This window comes from Euprymna scolopes, chromosome 7, assembly GCF_053919585.1.
Source record: "Euprymna scolopes isolate OS-2025 chromosome 7, ASM5391958v1, whole genome shotgun sequence".
NCBI lineage: Eukaryota > Metazoa > Mollusca > Cephalopoda > Sepiida > Sepiolidae > Euprymna > Euprymna scolopes.
In genome coordinates, this window is record NC_136488.1 from 147,599,866 (window position 1) to 147,608,168 (window position 8,303).

Consider the following 8,303-nt stretch of genomic DNA (forward strand, 5'->3'; position numbering starts at 1 on the left):
CTCTGTCAATTTTCAGTCTACAGACTCAAGATTTAACATAAGGGGTATTGATATTTGGGGAAATCTTTTTAATCGTTTTTGGACAGAAATTTGACTGTTAAGGGGTCAAAGTTCATCGATTTGACCTTTGCAAACTCTACCAATCTCCTCCGCCAATTTTAGGTCTAAACACTTGAAATTTTAAATGTAGGTTACTGGGACATGGATCAAACTTTTTCATTTGATTTGAGCCCAAAACAGTAAATGTTAAGAGGTCAAAATTGGGGTCAAAGTTTTAAAAAATTTGACCCTACAGTCTCTACCAAATTACTCGGCCAATTTTTGGTCTAAACATTTGAAATTTTACAAAAAGTGTATTCAGACATAGAACAAGCTTTTTAATCGTTTTTTTGGCCGAAAATTTGGCAGCCAACGAGTCAAAGTTCTAAAGAATTTACCTTTGCGGTCTCTAGTCATCTATTCAGCCAATTTTAGGTCTAAACATTTGAAATTTTACATAAAGGGTATTCAGACATGCAGCAAGCTATTTAATCAGTTTTGGGGTGAAACTTTGGTTGCCAAGAGGCCAAAGTTAAAAGAGTTTACCTTTGCAGACTCTACCAAACTCCTCCGCCAATTTTAGGTCCAAATACTTGAAATTTTAGATGTAGGTTACCTGGCCATGAATCCAACTTTTTAATATATATATACATATGCACATAAAATTATGAACAGTACATAGGGTTCGAGCAAAGCCGGACTGAACTGCTAGTCTGTTACTAAAAGTCTTCTTGGAAGAATACATGTTCAGTAAAGATAGCTTCTCAACGTCTTTCTTGGATGGTGTCAGGGAACTCTCTGACGGCTGTCCACGATTCCTGAAGGATTAAATCACTACTCCCTGAATGCTGACACAGTATTGTGGTTTAAAATATAAATGAGAAATAAGTGTTACCTACTGTAACAAGGGAGAAAAAAATAAAGGGTTACAAGCTTTGAAGTGTGTGAACTCTTTCGAACATTTTCAATGGAAAAAAAAAAAAGAAAGAAAAAATTTGTGTTGATCGCTACAAATGAAACACTGATCTTGTAGAGAGAAAGGCAATTATCAAAAAAAGAATGATAAATTCGACCCATACGAATATATATTTATAAGAAGGAATCTTGGTGCAGATAACCTTCCTATAATTAATAAAACGAGAAGTAACCAGACCAAAAGCTTTGAATACTTTTTTTTTTTAAGTGCATTGATAATATTAGAACAGTGTTTTATGATACACGAAGGTTCATACATAGCTGGAGAAAGGAGAATGTCGATTGAACGTTCCAAGTGAAAAGAATTATTTTATCTATGTAATGTAGATATGTTTTTTTGTTGTTGTTTTTTGCTGCTGCTGTGTGAATTTGTGTGTTTACAAGAAGGTTTCTTGCCTCATTTGCTGCAAGCATCTATCCAGTCATCATGATCATTATCATCTATAATATAAATCTCACCTGTCTGGTTAAATGTGTGTGTATGTATGTATGTATGTATGCATGTATGTATGTATGTATGTATGGGTGTATGTATGTCTGCCGTGTATATTTGTGTGTGTGTGAATGTGTATTGGGGTGGAAAGGGCTCCCGTAAGCCGTGGTGAAGGCAACCTTTCTAGGAGAAGCAAATCTCTGATTTAAAAAACCATAAAGCGGAAGACCATTACCCGCATTAAGCTGATCTGCAGTTTAATTTGTTGCTGGCTATCTTGCTCTTGCTTGTTGCTGGATCTCAACATTTTGAACCGATAGAGAGACTTAGCTGTAGTACAAAGCTAAGACTCTGTAACATCATATTTGTATAGATACTCCCTCAGGCATTTGGGCTCATGGATTTTAAATGCCTGAGGGAGTGGCACTCGTCTGACAAGAGACGTTGCAATCATCATCATGTCTGCCTAAAACTTTCGACAGATGCGACGGATTTTCACGTGATTGGTATCGTTTTGAAGCTCCACCCTTTGGACAACAAATATGATAAAAATTGGCCAAAAACATTAATTCCTTCATTATCAACAGGGCACTTTTCTACAAGGAGGGGGCACTTTTTTGCCGATATTTTCGAAAGTCATCCCCTCTTTTCGATTGACTAGCCTTAATTTAAAGCTTCGCCACTTCCAGTTTGGTGGTGGACGCAACGGCAAGACGTCACTTTTTTTTTCATATTCTTTTTCTCCTTCACGGTACGGGTTCGAGCCTGCCTACTACTACTTTTTTTTTTTTTTTTGCTCAACACACACCTCCAAACACCTAAGCAACACTGGGCACCTAGGCTAGTATTGTATGAAGATTCTATTGTTGGCATTAGTTTCCCCGATATTTTTCTAGTCAGAATTATTTCTAGAAAAACATCAGCTACTTACGGGTGGGACCATATGAGGGTTGCCAACATTCTAGGTGAAATTAATTTTTGTGGAATGAACTGGATTTAAACTTAGAACACCAAGGTCATCAGTCCATATTGTTAACCGCTAAATCACTGTCACCTCCTACTGGCCAAGACAAAGTTTTAATGACATACTTCCGTATGTCAGATCTGGAAGAAACTGTAAATTCAGAGACAGAAAACTAATGTATTTAGTTATTATATCAGGCACATATTTTCTTTTCTATTAGATACAAAATATTGTAATTTTGAAATGTGCAGAAGTATATATTTTTAATGCTTTTGATTGGCTGAAAGATGGCATTCATTAAGATTTTATCTAGCCGAGAGTTGATATTCTTAATCATCATTTATTGACTGCTGCTGTTTCTAAAGCCTTATCCTTGTTGAGTTCTGCTTATGATGTATTCTTTTAATGAACTCTTCATCTTCTTCGTCTAAGAAAACTTGACACCTAATGTTACTTTTGATATAATATAAGGGTATAATTAAAGAAAATTGGAAGGTTCTACTTATAGACGAATGACATTTGATTGGAACTTACCAATCAAATGGATCCACGTTTTTCTAACAACCAATCAGAAATCGGAATTGCTACATAAAAATATTGGATATTTTAGAATTCTTGCACATAATTTTTCCATGCCCACATGAGAAAGATCTTTGCTTTTCATCTGCAAACTTTTAAAGTCCAAGGCTTGTACAGATTAGCTACCCAACAGAAACTCTTTTCATCTCTAGGACTTGTACAGATCACCTATCAAATGAAAACTCCTTTCATCTCTAGGACTTGTACAGATTAGCTATCCAATGAAAACTCCTTTCATCTCTAGGACTTGTACAGATTAGCTACCCACTGAAAACTCCTTTCATCTCTAGGACTTGTACAGATTAGCTACCCACTGAAAACTCCTTTCATCTCTAGGACTTGTACAGATCAGCTACCCACTGAAAACTCCTTTCATCTCTAGGACTTGTACAGATTAGCTACCCACTGAAAACTCTTTTCATCTCTAGGACTTGTACAGATCAGCTACCCACTGAAAACTCCTTTCATCTCTAGGACTTGTATAGATTAGCTACCCACTGAAAACTCCTTTCATCTCTAGAACTTGTACAGATTAGCTATCCAATGAAAACTCCTTTTGTCTCTAGGTCTTGTACAGATTAGCTACCCACTGAAAACTCTTTTCATCTCTAGGACTTGTACAGATCAGCTACCCACTGAAAACTCCTTTCATCTCTAGGACTTGTACAGATTAGCTATCCACTGAAAACTCCTTTCATCTCTAGGACTTGTACAGATTAGCTACCCACTGAAAACTCCTTTCATCTCTAGGACTTGTACAGATTAGCTACCCACTGAAAGCTCCTTTCATCTCTAGGACTTGTACAGATTAGCTACCCACTGAAAACTCCTTTCATCTCTAGGACTTGTACAGATTAGCTACCCACTGAAAACTCTTTTCATCTCTAGGACTTGTACAGATTAGCTACCCACTGAAAACTCTTTTCATCTCTAGGACTTGTACAGATTAGCTACCCACTGAAAACTCCTTTCATCTCTAGGACTTGTACAGATTAGCTACCCACTGAAAACTCCTTTCATCTCTAGGACTTGTACAGATCAGCTACCCACTGAAAACTCTTTTCATCTCTAGGACTTGTACAGATCAGCTACCCACTGAAAACTCCTTTCATCTCTAGGACTTGTACAGATTAGCTATCCACTGAAAACTCCTTTCATCTCTAGGACTTGTACAGATTAGCAACCCACTGAAAACTCCTTTCATCTCTAGGACTTGTACAGATTAGCTACCCACTGAAAGCTCCTTTCATCTCTAGGACTTGTACAGATTAGCTACCCACTGAAAACTCTTTTCATCTCTTGGACTTGTACAGATTAGCTACCCACTGAAAACTCCTTTCATCTCTAGGACTTGTACAGATTAGCTACCCACTGAAAACTCCTTTCATCTCTAGGACTTGTACAGATCAGCTACCCACTGAAAACTCTTTTCATCTCTAGGACTTGTACAGATCAGCTACCCACTGAAAACTCCTTTCATCTCTAGGACTTGTACAGATTAGCTATCCACTGAAAACTCCTTTCATCTCTAGGACTTGTACAGATTAGCTACCCACTGAAAACTCCTTTCATCTCTAGGACTTGTACAGATTAGCTACCCACTGAAAGCTCCTTTCATCTCTAGGACTTGTACAGATTAGCTACCCACTGAAAACTCTTTTCATCTCTAGGACTTGTACAGATTAGCTATCCAATGAAAACTCCTTTCATCTCTAGGACTTGTACAGATTAGCTACCCACTGAAAACTCCTTTCATCTCTAGGACTTGTACAGATCAGCTACCCACTGAAAACTCTTTTCATCTCTAGGACTTCTACAGATCAGCTACCCACTGAAAACTCCTTTCATCTCTAGGACTCGTACAGATTAGCTATCCACTGAAAACTCCTTTCATCTCTAGGACTTGTACAGATTAGCTACCCACTGAAAACTCCTTTCATCTCTAGGACTTGTACAGATTAGCTACCCACTGAAAGCTCCTTTCATCTCTAGGACTTGTACAGATCAGCTACCCACTGAAAACTCATTTCATCTCTAGGACTTGTACAGATTAGCTATCCAATGAAAACTCCTTTCATCTCTAGGACTTGTACAGATTAGCTACCCACTGAAAACTCCTTTCATCTCTAGGACTTGTAGAGATTAGCTATCCAATGAAAACTCCTTTCATCTCTAGGACTTGTACAGATTAGCTACCCACTGAAAGCTCCTTTCATCTCTAGGACTTGTACAGATTAGCTACCCACTGAAAACTCATTTCATCTCTAGGACTTGTATAGATTAGCTACCCACTGAAAACTCATTCCATCTCTAGGACTTGTATAGATTAGCTACCCACTGAAAACTCCTTTCATCTCTAGAACTTGTACAGATTAGCTATCCAATGAACACTCCTTTTGTCTCTAGGTCTTATACAGATTAGCTACCCACTGAAAACTCCTTTCATCTCTAGGACTTGTACAGATTAGCTACCCACTGAAAACTCCTTTCATCTCTAGGACTTGTACAGATCAGCTACCCACTGAAAACTCCTTTCATCTCTAGGACTTGTACAGATTAGCTACCCACTGAAAGCTCCTTTCATCTCTAGGACTTGTACAGATTAGCTACCCACTGAAAACTCCTTTCATCTCTAGGACTTGTACAGATTAGCTACCCACTGAAAACTCCTTTCATCTCTAGGACTTGTACAGATTAGCTACCCACTGAAAACTCCTTTCATCTCTAGGACTTGTACAGATCAGCTACCCACTGAAAACTCCTTTCATCTCTAGGACTTGTACAGATTAGCTACCCACTGAAAGCTCCTTTCATCTCTAGGACTTGTACAGATTAGCTATCCACTGAAAACTCCTTTCATCTCTAGGACTTGTACAGATTAGCTATCCAATGAAAACTCCTTTCATCTCTAGGACTTGTACAGATTAGCTACCCACTGAAAACTCCTTTCATCTCTAGGACTTGTACAGATTAGCTACCCACTGAAAACTCCTTTCATCTCTAGGACTTGTACAGATTAGCTACCCACTGAAAACTCCTTTCATCTCTAGGACTTGTACAGATTAGCTATCCAATGAAAACTCCTTTCATCTCTAGGACTTGTACAGATTAGCTACCCACTGAAAGCTCCTTTCATCTCTAGGACTTGTACAGATTAGCTACCCACTGAAAGCTCCTTTCATCTCTAGGACTTGTACAGATCAGCTACCCACTGAAAACTCCTTTCATCTCTAGGACTTGTACAGATTAGCTACCCACTGAAAACTCATTTCATCTCTAGGACTTGTATAGATTAGCTACCCACTGAAAACTCCTTTCATCTCTAGAACTTGTACAGATTAGCTATCCAATGAAAACTCCTTTTGTCTCTAGGTCTTATACAGATTAGCTACCCACTGAAAACTCCTTTCATCTCTAGGACTTGTACAGATTAGCTACCCACTGAAAACTCCTTTCATCTCTAGGACTTGTACAGATCAGCTACCCACTGAAAACTCCTTTCATCTCTAGGACTTGTACAGATTAGCTACCCACTGAAAGCTCCTTTAATCTCTAGTACTTGTACAGATTAGCTACCCACTGAAAACTCCTTTCATCTCTAGGACTTGTACAGATCAGCTACCCACTGAAAACTCTTTTCATCTCTAGGACTTGTACAGATCAGCTACCCACTGAAAACTCCTTTCATCTCTAGGACTTGTACAGATTAGCTATCCACTGAAAACTCCTTTCATCTCTAGGACTTGTACAGATCAGCTACCCACTGAAAACTCTTTTCATCTCTAGGACTTGTACAGATCAGCTACCCACTGAAAACTCCTTTCATCTCTAGGACTTGTACAGATTAGCTATCCACTGAAAACTCCTTTCATCTCTAGGACTTGTACAGATTAGCTACCCACTGAAAACTCCTTTCATCTCTAGGACTTGTACAGATTAGCTACCCACTGAAAGCTCCTTTCATCTCTAGGACTTGTACAGATCAGCTACCCACTGAAAACTCATTTCATCTCTAGGACTTGTACAGATTAGCTATCCAATGAAAACTCCTTTCATCTCTAGGACTTGTACAGATTAGCTACCCACTGAAAACTCCTTTCATCTCTAGGACTTGTACAGATTAGCTATCCAATGAAAACTCCTTTCATCTCTAGGACTTGTACAGATTAGCTACCCACTGAAAACTCCTTTCATCTCTAGGACTTGTACAGATTAGCTACCCACTGAAAACTCCTTTCATCTCTAGGACTTGTACAGATTAGCTACCCACTGAAAGCTCCTTTCATCTCTAGGACTTGTACAGATTAGCTACCCACTGAAAACTCCTTTCATCTCTAGGACTTGTACAGATTAGCTACCCACTGAAAGCTCCTTTCATCTCTAGGACTTGTACAGATTAGCTACCCACTGAAAACTCCTTTCATCTCTAGGACTTGTACAGATTAGCTACCCACTGAAAACTCCTTTCATCTCTAGGACTTGTACAGATTAGCTACCCACTGAAAGCTCCTTTCATCTCTAGGACTTGTACAGATTAGCTATCCAATGAAAACTCCTTTCATCTCTAGGACTTGTACAGATCAGCTACCCACTGAAAACTCCTTTCATCTCTAGGACTTGTACAGATTAGCTATCCAATGAAAACTCCTTTCATCTCTAGGACTTGTACAGATTAGCTACCCACTGAAAACTCATTTCATCTCTAGGACTTGTACAGATTAGCTATCAACTGAAAACTCTTTTCATCTCTAGGACTTGTACAGATCAGCTACCCACTGAAAACTCCTTTCATCTCTAGGACTTGTACAGATTAGCTACCCACTGAAAACTCCTTTCATCTCTAGGACTTGTACAGATTAGCTACCCACTGAAAACTCCTTTCATCTCTAGGACTTGTACAGATTAGCTACCCACTGAAAGCTCCTTTCATCTCTAGGACTTGTACAGATCAGCTACCCACTGAAAACTCATTTCATCTCTAGGACTTGTACAGATTAGCTATCCACTGAAAGCTCCTTTCATCTCTAGGACTTGTACAGATTAGCTACCCACTGAAAACTCATTTCATCTCTAGGACTTGTATAGATTAGCTACCCACTGAAAACTCATTTCATCTCTAGGACTTGTATAGATTAACTACCCACTGAAAACTCCTTTCATCTCTAGGACTTGTACAGATTAGCTACCCACTGAAAACTCCTTTCATCTCTAGGACTTGTACAGATTAGCTACCCACTGAAAGCTCCTTTAATCTCTAGGACTTGTACAGATCAGCTACCCACTGAAAACTCATTTCATCTCTAGGACTTGTAC